Here is a 25,356-nt window from a genome sequence, read left to right on the forward strand (position 1 = left end):
TGCAGTGGTTCTCAAATGAGAACCTTTTTGATTTTCCAAGACAAACTGTAAGTTGTTACACTACTTCCCATCTGAACCATAAAAAACTTCACTGTGAGTATTGAGAAGATTTCACTTACAAATGTTATACCACCTTTTTCTTTAATGTATTCAGCAGACTTACCTTCAGACCCCAGTTCGGTGGTGCAGAGGACGCTTCATTTCGATTCATTTAGTCTTGTCTGTAGGTACGTTGGTAGAACTGGAGAGATTCTGACACATACACTTGCCTGGGAGAGAGGAGATTTAAAATGTTACAACCAAAGAACAGCAGGACGGGACGTCCGAGCTCTATTCCAAAGTACCTTGGTAATTTTCTCAGGATGTGAGTACCACAGCAGATCACTTCGTCCACTGTCTTCTTTGGTTTTTCAAAGAACCTCAGTTTCTGGGACGAGGACAGAGACCCTGGAGACAATCTAACTAACCAGGAAGGTAATTCCTTGTTCCAGAACCAGGCTATCCCAGAATAAAGTAAGTCTTGTTCTCTTTGATGACTCTTCGTAATCTGTGCATTGAGTCATGAGTAAATATCTGAACTTGCCAAATTCTGAGTACCTCAGATCTGATTTCAAAAATTACGAATGCACAGAGCTTACCCTGAAATATTCTGGTGTAACATTATGAGGTAAGGCTCAGGCAACGGGATCTTTTAAAAGTTGATTCTAGTGGTTTGGGAACCACTCTGATATGAGAACACAGAGGGGAGAGTCACTGATTTTCCAGGGGGCAGGGGAAAACAAGGTCTGGGAAGACTTCACAGAGAAGGTGACATTTAAGCTGGGCTTAGAAGCATGAATATGATTTCAACAAATGCATGAGGCTTTTCTAGGTAGAGGGTAAACCACAGTAGGTCCTGGGCGGTGTAAGAATTCACGGCATGTTTGGGGAAGCAGGGCAGCATGTAGTAATCACATGGGGCTACATCAGAGGATGTATGGGGATTGAGTAGGAAAGAAGGGAGGGTGGGAGAAGTAGACTGGGGGCCAAGGACACACTCTCTTCAGTGTTATGTAAGAAATTTGAATTTTGGTGCAGGCAGTGGACAATCATCAACAATTTTTATTTTAAGGAATGCTTTTTAAAATTAATTAATTAATTCTTTTTTTTTTTTTTCCTTTTGCGGTACGCGGGCCTCTCACTGTTGCGGCCTCTCCCGTTGCGGAGCACAGGCTCCGGACGCGCAGGCTCAGCGGCCATGGCTCACGGGCCCAGCCGCTCCGCGGCATGTGGGATCTTCCCGGACCGGGGCACGAACCCGTGTCCCCTGCATCGGCAGGTGGACTCTCAACCACTGCGCCACCAGGGAAGTCCAATTAATTCTTTTTTAAGGAATGATTTTTTAAAAAAGAATCTGTATTCTAGAAACGTAATTTGTGAAATAGCATGGAAGAAAAAGTGTAGTAAAAAGAAATGGAAAACAGAGTCTTCATTAGTGAGGCTATCCAATAGACCAGATAAGAAATAGTCAGGGTCTGATTTTAAAAAGTGGCAGCGAGAATGAGCGATGGATTTGAGACACACTTGTAGGAAGAGTTTATGTGCCTAAGTAAGAAGGAAGAAATGAAGATGGTGTCCATTTTCCTGACACAGTGGATGAAGTAGGAGGTAATACTTTTGACCAAGCTAAGAAATAAGAAGAGGAATCCAGTTGGTAACTGTTGAGTTGGAGATGCCAGGGTAAGGATGCCCAGTAGTAAGGTACCAGTGGGACTGAGGTTCAGGCAAGAAGTCTAGGGTGGGGACACAGGTCTGGAAGTACTCAGTGACTATGTGACATCATAGGAGGGGCCCCAGGAGAGTCTGGAGTGAGGGATGAGAAACTGACAGTGGTGAGACCCTGGAACCGCCAGTCTTTAAAAGGTAGGCAGAGGGAGAGGAACTAATATAGAGATGCAGGAGGAAAGAGTTATCAGAGAAGAAGGGGAAAAAAACCAAAATAACTTCAAAAATGGACAACTAAGGGAGTCAAGGGAGAAAAGTTGCAGAAAGAAGGAAGGGATCAACAAGAAAATTGACTTGATCTCCTTAACGGGTCATTAAAGAATCTGCAAGAACAGTCTAGCTCTAGCTCAGCTAAGGAAGTGATTTGGCTTCCAGTGTTGCAGGATGGGTGAGATTTAAGTGAGTAGGGAAGTGAATGGGACTTTCCAATGGGAAAGACAGTCAAGGTGTAGAATTGGAAGGAGTTGGGTCCCAGAGGAGGGGGTAGAGGAATGGAGATGGCTACAGGGGGATGATTATACCTATTTAAATGTGCAGAGGCTTCCCTGGTGGTGCAGTGGTTAAGAATCCGCCTGCCAATGCAGGGGACACGGGTTTGTGCCCTTGTCCAGAAGGATCCCACATGCCGCAGAGCAACTAAGTCAGTGTGCCACAGCTACTGAGCCTGCACTCTAGAGCCCACAAGCCACAACTACGGACCCCAAGTGCCACAACTACTGAAGCCTGTGCACCTCGGGCCTGTGCTCCACAACAAAGAGAAGCCACTGCAATGAGAAGCCTGCGCACAGCAACGAAGAGTAGCCCCCTCTTACCATAACTAGAGAAAGCCTGAGCACAGCAACGAAGACCCAATGCAGCCAAAAATAAAAATAAAATAAAATTTATTTAAAAAATGTGCATAGGACGAGAAAGGAGATTAAAATACACAAAATGGATGACGGCAGCAATGTTAAGGAACTGGCTGGATTATGGGAGATATTTTCTCTTTCTTAATTTTTCTATGTTGTTGTTTTACATATTTTTGCAGTTCTTTTACCTCACTTTTATATTGGAAGATGAACTTTATTTTTAAGAGCCATCTGAAGGAACAGCCTTAGAAAAGACTAGACACCTCTTCTAAGATAGGAAGAAAGATGGTAAGAATATCTGTAGCTATAGATGACTTGGGAAGCAGAGGGAAGGGAATTTAGGAAGTTCATCCCAGATGGTCTTTGTGACGCTTGTCCTGCTTTCTAAGTGGAATTAATGACTCTTCCCCTACTCTCCCTTTGCCCTATACATCTACGCATTAATTCACCTACATGGTTTGACTGCCCTTACTTGTTTTCCTGTCTATTTATCTCCCTCTACCCAGCTATAAGCCCCTCCAGGGTAGAGATCACAACTTATTTGTCTTTATGTTCCAAAAACTTAGCATAATTCCTGCCTCATAGCAGGTACCCAATGAATTCTTTTTTTTTTTTTTTTTTAACCGGTACGCGGGCCTCTCACTGTTGTGGCCTCTCCCGTTGCGGAGCACAGGCTCCGGACGCGCAGGCTCAGCGGCCATGGCTCACGGGCCCAGCCGCTCCGCGGCACGTGGGATCTTCCCCGACCGGGGCACGCACCCGCGTCCCCTGCATCGGCTGGCGGACTCTCAACCACTGTGCCACCAGGGAAGACCCCCAATGAATTCTTATTGAAAATACTCCCTTTTCTTAAGAACTTGGATCACCCTCTGAGAGTAAAGGGGGTAAGAATTGGGTGAGAACTTAAGAAAAGAAGTTACGTTCAGAAACAGCTGTGCTGGAGAAGGGCAGAGTGACTGGCGAAGGATCCGCATAAGGATCCTTGGGAAAAAAATTGCTCTAGAGGAGACAGGGGTGTTTTATCACATTAGTGATAAGAGCAGCATTAGCAGCAATAAGGTAATGATGCAGGCACTACCTTGTAAGAGCAAAAATCCTAGCTGAGGCTTTCAGAGACATTTTATAGTTACCAAGAAGCCTCCTAAGACTTCCTCTCACATGCTGGTGAGTGCGGAGCCCTGAGGTCAGGACATCCACAGCCCCCCTCATCCTAAGAGGCACTCTTCAGTGTGTCAAGGAACGTGATGCGTGTGCTGTGACCGCCCCCTCTCAGTCACTGGGCACAGGAACAATCAGAACTCCCCCTCCGCTGGGCGAAGGTCACAGTCCAAGAAGACAGGTAAACCCAAAGTTGGAAGCCCACACAGCTCTCAAGGATGCCAACTGGCTTTGCCGTGTCGGGTGATTTCTCACATTCCCTCGGCCAAGTCTCCTGTTTTGTAACAAGTTCAGTCAAGGGTTTTACTGGAGTAGACAAGCATGAAATGAATTTTCCAGAGAAGTTTCCGAAGTGGGGGAAAGTTCATGGCTCGAAAGCACCGGTGGGTAATGAAACGAGACCGTGAACTTCTGTTTTTCTTTATAAAAAAGAAAAAAGAGAGTTTTCCAGGTTTGAAAATCTGAATCTAAAACTTGTGCTGTGTCCTCAGCTCTCAGCCCATCTTGTTCTCTAGCCCTGGTGTTGCAAGCTTATTTTCTGCTGTTTCAGAGCTGCCCAAGTGGGTGGCCTGGTCCCACTGAGCACCAGGGTATTGGGTGGAAGACATGCAGGCTAGCCTCCCTTTGCCAGCGACCTCTGCCTTGTGACCCCTCGGTCACAGCTACCCAAAGGAACTCACTGAGGGCAAACCTACTGAAGGTTGCTTGCCTTAACCAGCTGGTAATCCCTCATTATAAGTCTTTATTAGACCGTTGTTTATTATTATTAGGAACTCATCTTTCACTCACCTAAAACCAAATGCTAGTTTTAAGGATGAAGAAGCAAAACTGAAACCAATCTGGCCACCACTCTTAGCTTTGGGCATTACCTACTCAGCCCTTGTCTTTGATATACAATCAAATACAAATGAATGTTAGGCTCCCAGACTTAGGAGAAAAAAATAAAATAAAGTAGAAATACAGCTTTTATAAAACAAACAAACGAAAATGCTTTGATTCATCCTAGTCTACCACCCATCCAATCTGCTGGTTCTCAAACCTGGTTTCACTGTCTGACCTTGAGTAAGTTATTTAATAAGCTTCTGGAACTCAATTATCTCTAAATTGGAATAATAATACCTATTTGGAAGGGTGGTTGTGAGAATTAAGTAAAGTATAGAGCACGTAACCCTTGATAAATGTCTATTTCCGTTACCTTCAAACTGCCTCTTGGAATTACTCCTATATCTCTATTAAAATTGCCATATGATCCAGCAATCCCACTCCTGGGCATATATCCAGACAAAACTATAATTCCAAAAGATATATACACCCCTATGTTCATAGCAGCAGTATTTACAATAGCCAAGACATGGAAACAACCTAAATGCCCATTGACAGATGAATGGATAAAGATAATGTGCTGTATATATATGTATATACACACACACATATACATACAGTGGAATATTACTCAGCCATGGAAAAGAATGAAATAATACAATTTGCAGCAACATGGATGGGCCTAGAGATGATCATACTAAGTGAAGTAAGTCAGAAAGAGAAAGACAAATACCGTACTTACCTGTGGAATCTAAAATATGACACAAATGAACATATCTACAAAATAGAAACAGACTCACAGATTATAGAGAACAGACTTGTAGGTTGCCAAGGGGGAGGGTGTGTGGGGAGGGAAGGATTGGGAGTTTGAGATTAGCACATGCAAACTAGTTGAATAGGATGGATAAACAACAAGGTCCTACTGTTTAGCACAGGGAACTATATTCAATATCCTGTGATAAACCATAACGGAAAAGAATAGGAAAAAGAATATATATATGTATAACTGAATCACTTTGCTGTACAGGAGAAATTAACACAACATTGTAAATCAACTATACTTCAATAAAATAAAAATAAAATAAAATAAAATTACCATCATCAGAGTGCAGATCTTTAATTTATTACGTTTTACAACCTTATTGCAGCAATGGCGTCATGATAAGACCTCGAGCTTACCTCCTTGCAACCCACCTTGCCTTATGCCATCAATCCTTTCCCTTCCTAAAACATCACTTCCTCCGTGTCGCCCTTGCTTGAGGTTTTCTCCAGCTTCTCACTGCCTTCTCACCCTGCAGCCTGGAGTTTAAAACCCACAGCCGCTTCATGCCATCATTTCCTATGACTATTCTAAATGTTTCCATTTCAATCAGGGTACCCTTTAAAACTTTCTCCTAGGGATAGGGAATTCTAACTTATTTTTTCTACCTTTTTTATTTTGTTTTTGTGCATGTGTCTCTCTTCACACTTTCTCCTCACTGCTCACATCTGTCTCTATCAAAATCCACTGCGTCCAACAAGATTTAGCGGAAGTCCAGCTCAGTCCATAGAGTAATTCCTGCTTCTCCAGTCCACACCGACCTTTAGCCTCTTGCTGAACTCTGACTGCCTTGATAGTCCTCATCATGGTTTCACGCTTTCCACAGCGGAGGCACACGCAGAACATGGAAATCCCAAGCACACGCAGGTAAATACTGACCGTCATTTTCTTGATTGCACAGCCCAAGAGACCGAGCTAAGTGGTTAAACTAACTCAGGAATGGCCCCTCTTCAGCAAACTCTGCCTTCCTTTCCTTGCCCTTCCTTCTTCCCTCTTTTTCTTCTTTTCTTCCAGTAAAAAAGTATTTTATATTGACTCTTTTATCCTGATCTGCAACATCTTATATTTAATTTACCAATTTTTCCCTACGTTTTAGAGGTACTTCTTTGACATTTTCAAGAGTGTTAAATGTAATATCTTCACCTGACCTTCAGCTTTTCAGGCATTGTTTCAAGTCGGGATTTAGAATTGCTGAGTTGTATGTTTGAAGTAACACACCTGTTAGTTGAAATTTTGTTTTATTTTTTACTTTAGAATTATACACAAAATTTTTTTGATGATACAGTGTGTCACAAAACACAGATGGTTTAGCATCCATATATATTATGAGCTCATAGCATTACATCAGTGTTTCATAGATACAAGTTCATATCCCGAGGTATTGTTGCAATGAGTTCCATATCAGCATCTTTATTTTGTAATTCTTGAGAAGAAGAAGAGTTAGTATCACATAGTCTTGGGATCAATGTATTTGAAATAAAAATGTTAATTTTGTAGCATTTTTAGAATTCCAATGATTGAAAATCACGTACAAGCAACCCTAACCCTTCCACAGCTTTGCTCACATTCTAAATTCAGATAAAATAAAATTCACAAAACAGACAGAAAATAGAAAAACTTAAATTTTGCTAGTGAAACTCTGATAGCTCTCATAACTTAATCTTTGATTTTTTTGCCATCGTTAAGGGATATACTGCTGAAAAACTAAGACTTAAAAGCTTAGGATCTCCCTCTAATCTATTAAAGTTCCATATTCTCTTTGAACAGAAGTTGCAAATGAAACATGTTCCTTACTCTAATGCTCAGATACTTTACCAAGGAGTAGACTGGCAAACAATCAAGGAAAACCAAATGGCTTGAATAATCTAAAAACTGATTTATTCACTCAACAAATACTTATTGAACCTCTATTGTGGACAGTCATTGTTCTAGACAGCAGTGATGCAGGTATGAATAAGACAGAGCAAGTCCTTACTCTTATGGAGCTCACATTCTTGTGGGAGATGAATGACAGCAAATGAGAAAACAAGCCTATAATTACAACCTGTAGTAAGGGCTTTAATGGGAATGAATTGGGTGTGCTGCTGAGAGAGCACTTCCTTTGAACAGTCATCAGGGAGGTTTGATCTAAGGGGCTAACAGTAACGTATAAATTGAGACAAATAAGAAGGTGCCAGATAAGCAAAGGGATAGAGGGAGAGCATCTCGGCATATTGAAGGAGCAAGAAGATAGCCAACATGGCTGGGAGAGAGGAAGTGAGGTAGAAAAATGGTTTAAGGTGACAAGGAGTTAGGTAGGGGCCAAGTTAACTGGAGTCTTGCAAACTGGGGAACAGAGGTGCATTTTATTCTAAGTGCTTTTGGAAGGGAAATACCTGGTTGGTTTAAAGCATGGAAACGACATGCTCTGATTTATATTTTTAAAAAATCTCTCTGGTTGCTGTGTGGAAGTGATTGTTCGTGGCGGAGAAGCAGAAGTAGGGAGACATTCAGAGGCAACTGCAGTCATCAAAGTGATGATCATGGCTTGGATTAGCATGTTAGCAATGAAGATAAGGCGAGGTGGATGGATTTGAGATCTATTTTGAAGATGAAGCTACCAGACTCACTGATGGATTAGGAAAAAAAAAGAAAAATCAAGGCTTGAACTCCCGAGTGGGTAGTGAGGCCATTATCGAAGACTGGGAGGACTGGGAAGGAACAGGATGGAGGGTAGGAGAAAACTAACTATATTTGCCATACCTCTTAGTGAGCCAAATGGAGGTAATGAATACAAAATTGGATATCCAAGTCTGGAGCTCAGAGGAGAGTTCAGGAATGAATGAGAACCTGGGAGTCATGGCATATCAATGATATCTCAAGCCTTAGGATAGGAAGGATTATTTCCCTAGAAAGACAATGTAGGTAGAGAAAAGGGCCTGGAACTCTGCCCTGGGAGCCCTCCAACATATTAGAGACTAAGCTGAAAAGGAGGCTTCATCAGTGAAGATACAAAGAACTGCCAGAGAGGTATGAGGAAAACCAGGTAAATACAGACTAAGAGACATGAGAGCTTCCAGTAAAGGAAGTGGTCAGCTGTGGTAAAAGATACTGAGGGACTGGGTCAGAGAAGGACCTTGAAAAGAGTCTTGGATTTGGCAACATGGAAGTTTTCTGGGATGTGGACAAGAATATCTTAGGAAAATCCGCAGGGGTGAGGAAGTGGATACAGAAACCATAGATGACTCTGTTGAGAATTTTGCTACAAAAGGGAGAAGAGAAAAAAGGCAGAAGCTGGAAGAGGATGTGGGGTTAAAGGACGTTTTTGTTTGTACGTTTTGCATTGTTTTGTTTTAAGATGAGAGACAGACAAGTGATTAGTATTCCAGAGGGAATGATCTAGAAGGGCTGCAAGCTTGCTGATGCAGGAAGGAGGGTACTTACAGGAGTGAAGCCAGCCCTCAGTGGCGGAGCTAATTATACTATCCAAGTGAAAGCAGACACTACTACACCTAGGAAATGTTCCGGTCTCAAACGTGTATTCTAAGACAAATCTTTTGCCTTCTGTAATAAAAATATAAAGTCTGAGTAAAAGTGTTGCAATTTGTTTTCTATAATTCCTAAAATCACAGAGCAGGGATATAAAGAAGCATCTTTAACACTCGTATTCATACCTATCTACCTTCTATTTTTGTTTCTTCCACTTATTATTTGTAGCAGCTTTTAATCAGACAGGAATCCAAAACTTGCTAAAGTGTTTTCAAAGCTTCCTCCAGCTTAAAGGTGGAAACACATTCCCCAGACCCCAGACCCCCTGCCACCTTGGGAAATGTCAGAAAATAAAAGGACTTTATTTTCTCAAATGAAATGGCTCTAAGTTTAGAGAGCGATTAAATATGAACTTAGCTGAGGAAACAAACAAAAAAGAAAAAGTGAATAAAATGCAAGGCAGAAGGAGTACAGTTTTAGAAAAATTATTGAAAAACTTCCGACAAATTAATAGTGTACTTTTAAATCATGATTCCACCATATAAATAAGAGTGAGACCTGAATCTGGAAAAATCCCATTGAGCCATCAGGACAATATACAAAAGGAAATGTGTTGTTTGGGGACTAAAGGGTACACGGAAAATTGTACGTTTATGGTGCAGCTTGGATACAGTGAATATGAAACTTGGCACTTTCTTTAAGTGTAATTAGGAGCTTGGGATGGATTCAAAGATTAGACACTGCTACCAAAAAATATAGGGATAAACAGTCACACTAAGTTTCCATTTCCATCTCTGATCTCTCTCCAACCTTCCACCACAGCCAGAATATCCCTGTTCTCAATCTTATGATCTGAACCCCATTTTCTAACCTACGATATATGTTCCCACCAGTTCCTAAAGACCAGTGCTTGGGGTGAGGGTGGTGGGCTAGACAGATACAAATTTTAAAGACAGTTTCAAATTTTTAATTTCATATTTTCATTTGAGGAAGCAACACCATTGCTTTTTCCTTCATGAAATCTTTCCCAATCTTTCCAGCAGGAAGTAATCTCTCTCTTCCCTAAACTCCCACAGCACCATATCTGTGCCACTTTTTACATGTTCTCATGTATATATGGTTATTTTTAGTTATTTTTAGTTTACCCTATTGGGTAAACCCTGGATGGAAGGGTTCAGGCTTTTCGATCTTAATATTTCCGATTGCACTTAACACAATGCCTCGTATTTAGTAAGTATTGAATAAATATTTAAATATTGGCTGAAAAGTTTCACGAGATTTTTATGACATGAAGGTGCCTGATTCAGGGTAAAACTACAGTGTGTTTGGATTGGAAGATTGCTGTTCACCTCTTTACTACCAGAGCCATCGCTCTGCACGACCTCGGGGCACTGCTGGCTCTGAGCTCTGTGTGAGTGGAGGCCCCAGATCTTTGTAACAAAGTGTCCCCTTTTCCTACTGAGGCCTTTCATTGCTACAGGGTTACATCCTTCACTGCACGTCCTCAAGGTGTGAGGAGGGCAGCATAACAGAATGAGTAAAAGCATGGACTCTGGTGCCAGACAGCTTGGGTTCCATAGCCTCCCACTCAGACCTCCCTTCAAGAGAGGGGGGCAGAGCCCCCAGTGGCTGCTTTGGATCCCCTGCAGCACTGGTGGCAGACCACACTTCTCTTAGACTCCTCCCAGCCGTGACTGAGCAACATGAGGCTATGAAACTCCACCATTCATGCTGCCTGAGGGAATCTCCCACTTTGACTCAGGGACTCCCCATCCATCAGTCTGTCAGGCTTTCCCAGATCTGCACAGGAGTCTGAGGCTCTCGCTACCCAGTCCTTCCTTCCTTCTTGCCTTTCACAAATATCACACCTGCATCTCGGTCTGAAGCCTGTCCCTGCCCACTCCTCCTGCCTCTTCCTTCTTTATCTGTCATAGATGTTTGTCCCAGTAAGCCTCATCTGTGTCTACTCTCACTCTGGTATTTGTTCTCAGAGAACCTATAAGGGTACAAGTTCAAATCTTGGCTCTTTTATTTTATAACCTCAAGATGTAACTTCAGGCAAATAATTAATTTTTATTTTTGCCTGTTTCCTCACTTGCAAAAATAGGAAAAGAATAGCACTAACTTCATACGGCTGTTGTGAAAATTAAATTAATTCCTGTGTGCAAAGCACTTTGGACAGTGCTCAGAGACCAAGCCTTCTGCAAGTGTTAGCTATGATGCATTTTTCAGTGCCCGAGGCTGAATAGGCCTTTAATCAATGTGTGATGAATGTTAAATTCCTGTTGGAAGTAGACATCACTATTATTTCAATTATCAGTGGAAAGTATTTCTGACTCTGTTATGTGAATAACATTAATCCTCCACTCCTCTTGGTAGGTATTGCTGTGTTCTTAATCTCCAGATTGATCTGTGGAATAGTATTCTGAAATGATTCTAGGATAATTTCCTGAGTCCCTAAGCATTCCATTATTATTTTTTAAAAAATTAAAATAAATTATGTTAGTTAAATGCTTTGCTCCTGCCTATATTCACTTGTTCTTCCTAACTCTTTGGTGAAAAAGAAGAACGGCCCTCGTCCTGTTTATGACAGTTAGGAAAAGTACGACTCTACTCCTTCTCCTTTTCTCTAAACATTCCCAGTTCTCCCAATGCTTTCTTTTTGATCTTCATTTCCAAACTATTTATCACTTGTGCTCTCTTTTCTTGAAAGTTCTCCAGAGTTCCAAATAGTTGAGCCATGCACTGAAGAAACTCCTCCAAGGAGGTTTAAGTGATTGCAAATAGAAGCAATAAGAACTTTGCTTGTCTTCCCCAAAAATCCTGTGGTTAATAAAATCCAAGGAAGACAGTTTCTTTCTTTAATTTATAACTTCACTTTATTGGGGGGAAAGCAGTAGATTAATAAGGAATTAAGTGGAAGCAACTGGTTTTGCATCTGGACCTAGTTACTATAAAAGAAATTCAGTATGAAGAGTTTCTATTTTTAATTAGAATAAAATGCATTTGTTTATCATTGTTAAAAAGCTGATTTGAAAGGCTTAATATTAATTAGTTCACATATGATTTGCTGGTAACCACATAACTAAGAAAAAATTTCAGGGATCAGAACTTAAAAGGCGCTCTAAAGTTCTGTCAAAAATAAACAAGCAAAACAAAACAAAACACCAATTAAAACTAGAATTTTGTTTCCTAATACATCTTTTTTGGCAGTTCAACGACTTTACGGTGCCAAAGTCAAATCCTTGATTAGAATGTTTGTTTTGAATCCTATTTTTAAGTAAGCACTACCTTTTGTATCCCTTACTAGTCCTTATGAATCAGGCCTGTTTTTACTTCCTCTCCATTTGCTGAAAATGAACGTGAAGCACAGTTTCCATGGCCCCCTGGCTTCTGATCTGGAGTATCCATGAGCAGAATAATCGCAGACAGTCTATGCAGACTTGATCAGTAGTTTCAGCTTCATATGTTGGTGTTTGGGACGGGCAGCCCAGGCCACCAGCCACCAGGCTCACAGTACAATGCCCGGCACTGCGTCAATCACACCAATCAGTGGAAACAGGTGGGGAAGCTTGTAATTCACCTATAGAAGTGTGGAGAAAACGATGGGTTTTCTGAGAAAGCACCTGTAGGCATTTCCCCCTTTTTTAACATCAGGATTATCCAGCGATACCAACAGACTAAGCTCAGTCTGCCATGCTTTATTCAGATTCAAAAGCTTTGCCTCATCTGTAAATAAAATAAGTGGGAGACAACCACTCAAAGAGGGAAATCAGAGATTTAGAACACCTTGGGATGTGGCAACAACAAGAGTGTAGCAGGGGACAGGAAGGCGACAAGACAATGAGTCTTAAGCTTCCCTAAGACTAACAAGAGCTGTGCTTTTAAGAGCTTGTCATCTGAAACCAACACGGGGTTGAGAGAGAAAATTAGTGCATTCTGAGGCCCTTGCCTTAAAAAAAAATGAAAAGTCCACGTGCTTAAAAAAGACAACAACAGATACTAAAACTAAAATAAAATTGAATTACAAATTACTTAAACTCTCCCACCACGAATCCCCCAGCTGTCCCAGATTTTTCTCATCAAAGGAGGTTCTGTAATACAATCAACAAATCAGAGATATAAACATGGAAGAAAAGAATAAGATCTCCTTGGTTACGTGTAGGCCCATTAGTCCAACATGGTTTCATGTATTTAAAAATCATGCTGAAGTCACTTTGGAATGTCTACAACCAATCATTTTTCCCAGTTAGGAACAAAGCTAAGAATGGGAATAAGAATAGAAAACAACAAAAAGTCATCAGTAAGGTAGCCCAAGAGTCATAGGATTTTACGAGATGCTATTAAACCAGCGAATGATTTTCCCATCCATTCCTTTCATATAATGGACTAGACACCAACTGGTCATTGCTCTTTCCATCATCCTTCTCCCTCCTTTCTGGAAGTGTGCACAAGTCAAATTCAGGGGTGTGGCTGGTGTAAGTCCTCTGGACTGAGAATGAGGACCCCTGGAGCCTGGACCTACCACTGATACGAGCTGTGTGATGCTGGACCTCAGATTCTTCAGAAGTCAGGAGAAAGAGTTAGACCAGATGGTTTGATAGGGCTGCCATAACAAAGTACCACAGATGGAGTGGCTTAAACCAGTGGTCACCAACCTTTTTGGCACCAGGGACCAGTTTCGTGGAAGACAGTTTTTCCACGGGCCAGGGGGGCGGGGGTTGGTTCAGGCAGTAATGCGAGGGATGGGGAGCCACAGGGAGTGGAGGGGGAGCGGCAGATGAAGCTTCACTCGCTCGCCCGCTGCTCACCTCCTGCTGTGCGGCCCGGTTCCCGTGCACAGGTACCGGTCCATGGCCCGGGAGTTGGGCACCCCTGGCTTAAACAACAGATTATATGCTCTCACGGTTCTAGAGCCTGGAAGTCCAAGATCTAGGCGTTGGCAGGTTTTGTTTCTTCTGAAATCTCTCTCCTTGGCTTGCAGGTGGCTGTCTTCTCCCCGTGTCCTCACGCCATGTCTGTGTCCTAATCTTCTCTTCTTATAAGGACACCAGTCAGAGTGGATTAGGGCCAACCCATATGACTTCATAATCACCTCTTTAAAGGTCCCGTCTCCAAATGCAGTTACGTTCTGAGGTACTGGCAGTTGGAACATATGAATTTTGGGGGGACACAATTCAGCTCATAACAGTCTCCAGGGTACCTTTCAATTCCAGAGTTCTCTGATTTCTTTTCTCTCTCAAATACTGCCTTTTCATTAGCTTATCTTCCCTTTTCTAACATGGAGAGACTCAGCCTGCTATCTTTATAGACTGCGGGGAACTGAGGCTGCACTTTTAGGCTGTCTGTAGTCTTCCTCCGTTTAAGTTAAAGCTACTCAGTAGGGTAGGCGGCACCATTCCAGACAGTAGGTGGGTCAACATGAATTTTCTGCACTTTTTCTAAAGACAGGACCATCGAGCCTATGGCCATCGGAGACTCCTCGTTAAGGACCATGAGAATTTTCTGCAATTATTTTTTGCAAGGACGCCAACACTTCCACCTTACTCTGCCTTCCAGACTTACGTGTTGTTTATGTTCTTTCAGACTGCAAGAAACAGAATTGTGCTTGGGTTTTTTTAAATCATTTGTTGAGTTGTTTTATTTTTCCATAAGGATACAAGGGCAAGTAAGGAAGACAGAACCTCAGCAAGGCTTTGCAGAGAATGAAACACTTAAAAATACTATGAAATCCCAAGGTTCTAGACAGCTCGTTTCTTCAGGGAAGATAGCCGTTGTTCTTTACTCAGAGTGACTTCGGGTGACAAAATGATCATTCTATCTCTACCTCTACTGCTCCCTGAGTCTCTCTGATGTCTTTGAGTTCTACCTCCTTGACACAGAGGACGAGTGGTTGGCCAGTTATCAGTCAGTACGCATGCACTGCCTCTGTTGGATAGAGCTCTTCTACCAAACCACCCCATTGGATATTGGTTAGCTTAGCAATGGCTGGCTCCTGTCAGCTGTCTATATCTGGTCCTATCAACGTCATGATGAGGCCACATGGCTCTAAGTAAGGTGACTAATGGCCGAGGACTTCCTCTGAGATGACATTAGGTGTCTTAGGTACTCTAAGATTTCAAAAAAGTAGAAAGTAGAGCCAGCAGTCAACTCGCTAACTATTCTTAGTATATCTCACCTTTTTCCTTCCATTGACCAGGAAGCTAAAGAGTAGTTTGTACTCATCGCCTTTACTCTCTCACCTTCATCCACTACTATCCTAATCCTTGAAATTCTGAGCCCACCTTCCTTAACTCTAACTGGAATTACCTGCCAATTTTAACATCAGTTTGTCATTTTCTCCTCAAACTTGCTGCTGCACTTAAAACTGTTGATGGAGCACCCTTACTTGCAAAGCCTCTTGCCTTGGCTTCTGTGACTGCATTATTCAGGGGATGGAAAGTGGACCACAAGCTGTAGGGAAAGCCTTGGAGTCAATGGCCCTGGATATGCATCCTGATTCTCCCCACTCAACATCCAGGCAGCACTGTGTGTGTTAATTCTATTCCATTCAATACATTTATTTTTGTGTACCTATCATATTTGCGATGATGGAGTAATGGGGAGGAATTCCAGATAACACCAATGTTTGGACTTAGATGAATGAAAAAATAGATGTGCAGATACTTAAGCCTTACTCCTTATACCCAAGTAGACACTAAGATCTATTGATTCCACCTCCATGATATTGCTCACATTTATTCCTCTTCTTTATCCCTATTATCCTGGTAGAATTCCCCACTACCTTTGACCTGGCTTAGTGGTTAACAAACTGAGTTCTGAACAGCTCCTGGAAATCCCAGGGAGATTCCTCAAGGACTTCTGTAGGTGTCCTACAGAAGGCAAGAAAGTGGTGTGGCCCCTCACAGGGACCGTTCCTGCCTCCTCATTTAAACAGGATCAGTTATGTGTTTTGTTTTGTTTGTTCTTGGAAAAAACCTTTTTTATTTTACTTTTTAAAAAAATCCCACTGGCCCACGTATTGATTCTGTCGCATCGTACGACTCTATCTTCAGAGTACCTCCCTTACAATCCACTTTATAGTTGGCTTTCAGGTCATTTAAAGCGAAGCACCCTTCTGATCATGTCCTTTCTCCACTGTCTGGAAATGCACTACTAGATACGGTAGCCGTTGGCCATATATGACTATTAAGAATCTATAAAAGAGTGGATATATGTATATGTAAAACTGATTCACTTTGCTGTACGGCAGAAACTAACACAACATTGAAAATCAACTATACTCCATTAACATTTTAAAAAAGAATGAACCCTAAGGTAAAAAAATAAAAATTAAAAAAATAAATTAACTTAAACTAAATTAAAAATTCAGTTCATTAGTTGCACTAGCCTATTTCAAGTATTTGATAGCCACATGTATCTCGGGGCCACCATATTGCACAGCTCCTATTTGGAACATTTTCATCATTGCACAAGTTTCTATTGGATAGAGCTGGCCTAGCTCACTAGACAAAAATTTCTGACTTTGATTTAGGACTTAAATCTATCCTTTCTAGGCCCTTCTGCTGCTGTTTTCCTTCATATAATGCTCCAGTTAGACTGAACTGTTCCCAAATATACCTACTCACTTCTGCCTTCATGCCTCAGCTCACCCAGCCCTGCCCAGAGTACCCTTCACTCCGTCACTGTATGCCCAACCCTGCTCCTCACTGGGGGGCTGTCCTCCATGAAGTCCTTTAAAGCTTCCCAACTCAAAGTTATTCCCTTGTCCTGCGAATTCTCGTAGGATTTTAAATGATGCACCCTAATGTCATCCACCACCATTTCCTCACGGGCAGAATCAGTGACCTGGGGACCCAGCCACGCAGCCTCTAAAGAGTACATTGGGTATGTCACATCTGCTACTTTGGGTCTACAAGGTGGTTTTGGGGAGCTTTAGGGCTTCTTAGGAGTGCATGTATGAAATGCTCTAGAAATTTCCATTACTAGCTGAGAGACTGGAGATACTCTGAGGTCTCATAGTCCACAATTTGTGGTTAAGCCAAAGAGGGCAGCGTTTGTTAGTGTGTTATAGATAAGTATGTTACATATACATCCTCTGAACAGCAAGTGATGAGACATTGCCATAAGTTATACCCGAAAAGCAATCCCATCTTTACAGACACGTGTTAGGTAGAAACATCATTCTACTACCTTTGCCATACATTTGTGTTTGTTTTGGCTTTGTTTTAATCCCTATGGTGGGGATTAAAACAAAACAACAGGATCTGAGTTGATCAAATCTCTTGTGGTTGATCATCAAGATGGTAGGTCAACTAGAGCTGGGGTTGAGTCAGTTACAGGACACCCTCGAAGAATCAGCTCTTCAGAGTTCAGTTCTCTCCCACTCTAGTCCCCTTTGATTTATACTCTACCAGCCTGCAGAGTCCTGACCTCACAGCGTAAGGCTCTAATCAGATAAGCTCACCATAAACCTTTCTTTATTCTCAAAACCCCTGCTCCATTCAAACCCCAGCTATACTTGAGCCACCTCAGGGGAGGGCCAGACTTCAGGAGGTACTTAGAGACAGGCAGACCGTCGTCATCGGTGCAGGCTGCCAACCTTCTCAGGTTACTGTGAATGATTATAGATAAAGTCTGCTTTGAATTTGTTGGAAGAGGGGGAGACTTACAATGTATTTGGTTCAGGCAATTCATTTTAAGGGTTTGGGTTCCCCAATTTCCCGCAATCATAATCATGGTCCATTTTCACAGTCACTAGACTATCAAATCCTGTGCATATAAAATAAAGACCTAGAAAAAAAATGGGAACTTTAAAATCTGTAAGTTAAAGTAGTGGTACAAATATTGTTTGGGACACTGTGAAACAGTAATCAGAATTACCCTCTCGCCATCAGAAGCTAACTGCGGCAGAGAGACTGCTTTTGCCACGTTTCTAGATGTAGTAAAGATTCGGTACAACGTTGTTTAGAAATCATAGGATTGCAGATCCCTTCTCCTCTTCAGGGATTAAGGAAAAGGCAACCTGCTCTACCCATTTAAAATGGAAAAAAAGAAGTGTGGGTGGGGATTTTCTTCTCCTTTGTCTGCACATCCAGTCTGGGGGCAGCGTTATTCATCAGAAATAAGCTTTCTTGTTTTTTAGACTGTGTTTACGACGGTTTTCGGAAACGTCTTCCTTATGTATGCTAATTCGTTGGTTCTGAAGCCTTTTTCCATTCCGTCAAGCTCACCTTCCGAAAGGGATAGTGAAAAGTTAGGGGCTGGCTCCCCCTGGTGCCTTGGTTGGAGAACCGCAGCTGCATGTCTGAGACCATCTGCCAACGGATAAGAGTGCCCTCTAGTGCATAGAGGCAGAGTAAAGCTACAAATTAAATGCTAATTACTAATTAAATACTCATGAAAAAATGAAAACTACAAAATACTAACACTACAGGAAAAAAGTGACCAATTATGCCCGAACTATGTGCCAAGCATTGCACTAAGGGCCGGATGAGCATTGGTGCTTTGGCTGTCCACTGCAGTGGGACACACCGTCCCCTAACACGGCAGCTTAAAATAATGATCGTTTGTTATCTCCCACGGTTTCAGTAAGCCAGGAATTCCACAGCAGCTCCGTTGGATGGCTCTGGCTGGAGGTTCCTCACGAGATTGCAGTCAGATGGTGACTGGGGCATCTCCAAGACTCGTTTGTTCATGTCTGGTGGCTGAGCTGGTGAGACTGGAAGAGCTGGGGCTGGAACATCCAGCACCTCTCACTGTCTCTCCATGATGACCGTACCTGCCCTTTGGAAAGAATTCTCTCTCTGCTTTCTACCAAGATGCTGGTGTGTGTGTCTGTGTGTGTCTGTACAACTCGCACAGATTTACTTAGTGCATTAAAGAAGGAACTGGCACGGTGAAAACGATAGTTAAAAGAAGGAGAGGAAGAACTATTATATCTAGTCAGTGGATGAAAAGAATGCTGAAATAAGATTACAAATTAGATGGAAACCGATCAATGTCCTATAAAACAAAAACACAATCGGTAGGATTTATTTTTTTCTACTGGACAGGAATAAATTGCAATGTATAGATCTTCTATAAGTGAACGTTAACTTTACAGATCCCTCTCTGTAGACCCTCCTCTGATTCCCCAGAATACCCAGACTTCTTTCAGGTTGGATCCCAACGAAGACGGCCAGGAGGAAGCTGCATTGCTTTTTATGACCCAGCCTCAGAAGTCATGCAGTATCACCTCGGCTGTGCCCCACTGAAAGAGGCAGTTACAGAGGGTCACTCAGGCTCAAGGAGAGGGAACGTAAACCCCACCTGGGATGGGATATATATTTGGTGGCCATTTGTGTAAAAATACAATCGACAATTGTTTTACTTAATTCTCCCCCAAACTACATGAGGTTGCTACTATCATTATCCCAATTTTACAGTTAAGGGAATGAGGTCAAGAGACATTAAAACTGTGCTTCGTATGTCCTTTCTATGTCATACTGGAGCATTGTCTAATAAGCCATGTGAAGTGTTATCTGTACATGGTTTTCAGTCTGGGCACTACTGACATTTTGGGCCAGGTAATCGTTTGTTGTAAGAGCTGTCCTGTGTATTGTAGGCTGTTTAGCAGCATCCCTGGCCTCTACCCACTTGATGTCAGTAGCATCCCCTCCCTCCCTCCCCTCAGTTGTAATAACTAAAAATGTCTCCAGACATTGTCAAGTATCTTGGTGGGGGAGTGCAACTCTGGCCCCATTAAGAACCACTGTTTTAGGGGAAGGTAACTTTGTCTGATTATTTACTATTGATTAGTAAAGTTCTGTAAAGGCTCTGTAAAGTTAACGTTCACTTATAGAAGATCTATATATTGCAGTTTATTCCTGTCCAGTAGAAAAAGTAAATCCTACAGATTGTGGTTTTATTGTTTTATAGGACATTGATCAGTTTCCATCTAATTTGTAATTTTACTTCAGCATTCTTTTCATTCACCGACTAGATATAATAGTTCTTCCTCTCCTTCTTTAAACTATCATTGTCATCATGCTAGTTCCTTCTTTAACGTGTTAAATCTTTGCCAGTTGCACGAGCGTGCAGACACACACAGACACAGACACATACACCAGCATCTTGGTAGAAAGCAGAGAGAGAATTATTTCCAAAGGGCAGGTATGGCCATCACGCAGAGGTGCTACTCGGGTCTCCCTTCAAGAAAGAACTAGCAGACGAGCTGTGAGAGGTACAATTAGCTGATAGCCTTGACTGAAGGGCCTCTGGGATCCACCACAGCAGTTGAGCTGAGGCTGTGCTTTTACGAGGCAGTCTCGAGCCAGTGTATAAGCCCAGTAGAGGTACCAGGGCCTAGGCCATTTCTGATCAATGTGGAAACCCTCCACCAGGCAATCTTTGCTCTGGACCTCCCGTTGGGCTGGCTGAGACTTTTGCAGGGCAACACTGCAATTTGAGACCCTTCCTAACATATTTTTCTGCCTCCCAACTAACCTTTCACAGATTACAGGCCTGCATCCTGGTCTGCATCTACTGCAGAGCCTTTTCCTGCTTCAGGCACCACTCAAAGTTGGTAGCCACCATGCCACCCAATGTGTTCTTAGCTGTGGGAGGAATTGCCTCTAGAACTCAAAGAGGCCTACGAGGTACCGTGCTTCCTTCTCTGAGGCAGGGCTTCAAGATGCAGCGATTCATCTTCGGCTTTGGAGGGGATATCCAGTGTGCACCTGACAACTGCACTTCTGAAAACTTCCCTGAAGTGGCAGTTCTCTGAATCTATGTGGAATTCTGAGTTGGTAGGTTTTTCTTTTTTCTTTCAGTATTTTAAAGATGTCACTCCATTATCTTCTGGGTTGTATATATTCTAATGAGAAATCTGCTGTAATTTTATTTGGACTGCCTTCAAGCTTTTTTCTTTATCTTTGGGTTCCAGCAGTTTAACTGTTATTTGTCTAGGTGGATGTCTTTTCCTCACATTTATGCTGCTTGGGGTTTCCTGTACTTCCTCGATGTGCATCTTGAAGTCTTTCTCCTTACGTTGTTTTTGTTAGCACTTCAAATATTGTCTGTCCTATTCTTTCTCTTTTATTTTCCTTATATGGCATCAACTTCTCTTCCTCTCATGCTTTGACCCAGGTGTGACAGTGCTTATATCCTTAGAAGGGCCTGTCTTCTTTAAATTTCAGACTTCTTGGCTATCCTGCAAACTTAGTTCTCTGAGGGGTTCAAAAAGAGTTATAATTTTATAGTTTATCTTGCACTTTCTTGTTATTATTGTGGAAGTGATGTTTTCTTTCTAAAATATAGCTTTCTATATATATACATTTTTTTTTTTTAATCTTTTGGCTGTGCTGCACGGCATGTGGGATCTTAGTTCTCAGACCAAGGATGGAACCTGCGCCCCCTGCATTGGCCGCGCAGAGTCTTTACCACTGGACCGCCAGGGAAGTCCCTAGTTTTCTATATCTTAAGGATAAGTGAAACTTACCATAATTTTTAATTTTGTTATAATTTAAAATTTAGATAAATGATGCAAAAATAGTATGAGAGGCTACTAAATAAACTTTATCCAGATTCATCAGTTATCTACATGTGCCTTATTTGCTTTATCATTCTCTCTCTGTCTCTCTGCCTTTCTCTCTCTTTATATATATTTATCTACCTATGTCTGTATTTATATATCTTATGAATTATTCGAGAACTGGCTGGAGTCATTGTATCTTTTACCCTAAATACTTTAAAGACCATTTTTGTGAGGACTTTTCCTTATAAACAATAGTATATTTATCACAATCAATACGCTTAACATTAAGAACATATTTCTATATCTATATCATTCATATATATAAAAATTAAGCTTACAGTACACAGAAGGACTTCTCAGAATTGCCAACCCATACCCCTGTAAAAAGCAATCCTATTAACTAGGGCTCAATATCTCTCTACAGTTTTTTCAGGTAAAATTTAAGTATATTGAAAGGCATAAATTATAAGTGTTCAATTTAATGAGGTTTAAAAATTGACATACTCCTAATATCACACTGAAATTTAACTCTTTATGAAGACTGCCTAGGCTAGCCGCCACATGCAACTTGAACATCCCTCTACTACAAAATTTACTGCAAATATTTCTCTATATGTTCACTAGACTATGAACTCATTAAAGAAAGAGACTATGCTTCTTCAGTTTGGGGCCCCCAGTTTCAAACCATATCTGGCATATAATGAGGTATCAATAAAAGTTTGTTAAATAAGTAAAATGGCAATTGGAACAAATAGCCCGCAGTTTAAATAAGGGAGTTGTGTAATGTTCAAGTTAAGATCTTCCTACTACTTCTACTAAATCACCAGTAAGGAATGTATGATAAAAATTGTCAAGACACGAAAGGAAAAAAAAAAGACAGCAGTTGGAACACTGATAAATCATTATGTTCTTAGAACTCTTTACAAAGACATGAAACTCTTTTAATCATTCATGCAGCATTTTCAATTGGTGGGTGGTACAAATTACTACCGCTTTTTTTATACAGTAAAACTTCCAGTTTTAACAAGATATTTAAAAGCAAATATATGTTACCTGTCCAAAACCTAATGGAGAAGAACTTTTATGTAGTTCCTGGTTGATATTCTAACACCTGAGATTTACTATTTTCAGTTGTCTAAAAGCAGTGGTAGTCAAATCTGTTGACAGACCGCTATTTCCTCAATATCACTAACTATCTTGGCAAAGGGATAGGCTACGTGAATTGAAATTTGATTATGCAGTTGCTTCAGAGTCATGTCTGTAGTTGCTCTTCTTTTTCTTATTAAGAAAAACAAAATATATACTCTTTTGAATATAATTAACTAAGTAAATGTTTTTAATTCCTGTGAGAAAGTACTACAGAACAGTTTTATGTAGTAAAACTAACCCTAAAATAGATACATAGAGTCAGGAGTTTTCTTGTAGTTCCCTTATCTATTTCAAGTCTTCAGAGCTCATTGATACACTATTTATATTTCCTAGGATAACTGATCAAATCCTTCTAATCAATAAAAATTCAGCTTAAGAATCATTTCCCCTTTGGATCTTTGTAATAAAAAGTAAGTAGTATCACCTCTGCTCAACTGCCATACCTTATATACAACTCTATTCTTATACTTTCTCACGCTATATTTTAGTGATGCATTTTCATATCATTCTCTTCCACTACACCAAGACAGTCCATTAGAACTTTTTGGATGATTGAAATGTTCTATATGTGTTCTAGTCACTACTGTAATAAAAGTATAGCACTAGACTCTGAGCTCTGTGAGGGCAGAGACTGTACCTTATTCACTTTTATGTATCCAGTACCTAGGACATAGCAGATCCTTGATAAATATGTGGGGATAAACATAACCAATCAATCAAAGAATAAATCAAAGGATTTCCCTGGAGGCGCAGTGGTTAAGAATCTGCCTGCCAATGCAGGGGACACGGGTTCGATCCCTGGTCCAGGAAGATACCACATGCCACGGAGCAACTAAGCCCATGAGCCACAAATACCGAGCCTGAGCTCTAGAGCCCACAAGCCACAACTACTGAGCCTGTGCACCACAACTACTGAAGCCCATGTGCTCTAGGGCCAATGTGCCACAACTACTGAGCCCACGTGCTGCAACTACTGAAGCCTGTGTGCCTAGAGCCCGTGCTCCACAAGAGAAGTCACCGCAATGAGAAGCCCGCGCACCGCAACAAAGAGTAGCCCCCGCTCACCACAACTGGAGAAAGCCCGTGCGCAGCAACGAAGACCCAATGCAGGCAAAAATAAAATAAATAAATTAAAAAAAGAGAGAATCTCTTTAAAAAAAAAGAATAAATTAAACATTTTACAGTGGTAGAGTCGAAGAAAATCTACTTACAACCAACACCAGGCAACTGCTACATGAGGTAATGGGAAAACTAATTAGTAATCTCTGATTTCTCAGTGAATTAAAAAGTAATGCAAATAGATTTCCAGTAGTGGAAAAGTAGCTTCTATCAGTCAACTCACTCTCAGAGAACAACTATAAACTCTAACTAAAATACAAAATATAATAATTTGAAGGCAGTCAGCAGAACTAAGAGAAACGAAGTAAATCTATATTTGAAAGAAGTAAATGGCACAGGGTAATTTTCCTGTTTTGATACAGATTTTTGTTTGAGGCTAAGCCCTAGTTTCAGCTTGCTGAGTGGCTAAAATTCTAATAGAAATCCATAGTCTTACTGGCTTGGAAAGCCATAGGTCAGAGTCTGGGGACACCACACAGCTGGAACCTGAGGGGGGTTGGAATCCTGGAAAGGTGAAAGCGATAGACATGGTGGGGAGAGGGGGATTCTGTATATAGACTTGGCCAAAATCTCTGGTTGATCCCTGAACTACATACACATGGGGTAAACTTCAAATAGGCCAATTAAATCTAAAAGAAAGGCAAGAAGTGGAAACTGACCTTGAGATGACCCAGATGTTAGAATTAGCAGATAAGGATTTTAAAGCAACTATTATAACCATCTCAAGGATTTAGAGGAAAACACATTTATGATTAACAAATAGAAAATCTTAGCATAGAAACTGAAACCACAAAAAAGAACCAATTGAAAATTCTAGAAATGGAAAATATAGTATTTACAATTAAAAATTTACAAAGTGGCTTGACACAGATCGAAATGAGAAAAGAGTAAGTAAATTTGAAAATAGATCAATAGAAAGTGTCTAAGTTGAAAAATTGAAAGAAAAGGTTGGAGAAAATAAAGAGTGTCAGTGAGCTATGCAGGTACTGTAGAAAGGTCTAACATTTGTGTACTGCTGTCTTAGAATAAGAGAGAAAAAAAATATAAGGAAATGATAGTGATAATTTCCCCAAATTTGGTGAAAGGCATGCATTTACACATCTAACAAGTCCAGTAAACCCCAATCAGGAAAAATACAAAGAAAAGCATATCTAGGCACATCAGAGTCAAACTTCTAAAAGCCATAGTTTAAAAGAAACTCTTGAAAGCAACTGCAGACTAGCTACAGATTAATTTATTACATGCAGTGGAATGATATGATTTAACAATGATTTGTTGTCAGAAACACTGGATACAAGAAGATAATGGAATGACATCTCTAAAATGCTGAAAGAAGAAAAAAGTCAATTCAGTGTAGTGAAAATAGCCTTCAAGAATGAAAGCAAAATAAAGATAGATGAAAACTAAGAGAACTTTTTATCAGCAGACTTGCAGTACAAAAAAACCACAGAAGTTCATCAGTTGAGAAAAATTGATGCCAAAGGGACATTCAAATGTTCAAAGTGAAGTACCAAAAATGATAGATGTGTGGCTAAATATAAAAGATTTTTTCCGTAGTTTTTTAGAAATATGTATGACTGTTTAAGCAAAAATTATAACATTTTATTGTTTTATTTATAATATTTGTAGATGAAATATAGACAACTAAAAAATAAAGGAGCTTAAAAATCTATATTTTTTGAAAGACCATT

The 25,356-nt window shown here is 40.9% G+C and overlaps 1 protein-coding gene across 4 annotated transcripts in view; it reads right to left on the minus strand.

Moving 5' to 3' along the window:
* Positions 1-25,356, minus strand: part of NEDD9 (neural precursor cell expressed, developmentally down-regulated 9) — a 290,772-nt gene that overhangs the window by 238,081 nt on the left and 27,335 nt on the right. For all 4 annotated transcript variants that reach the window (XM_029243112.1, XM_029243109.1, XM_029243110.1 and 1 more), the window contains exon 2: positions 164-269. The gene's annotated coding sequence lies outside the window, so the exon portion shown is untranslated. The remainder of the gene's footprint in view (positions 1-163; positions 270-25,356) is intronic.

The sequence above is a fragment of the Monodon monoceros genome, unplaced genomic scaffold, assembly GCF_005190385.1.
Source record: "Monodon monoceros isolate NGI ecotype Baffin Bay Population unplaced genomic scaffold, NGI_Narwhal_1 Super_Scaffold_3, whole genome shotgun sequence".
Classification (NCBI taxonomy): Eukaryota; Metazoa; Chordata; class Mammalia; order Artiodactyla; family Monodontidae; genus Monodon; species Monodon monoceros.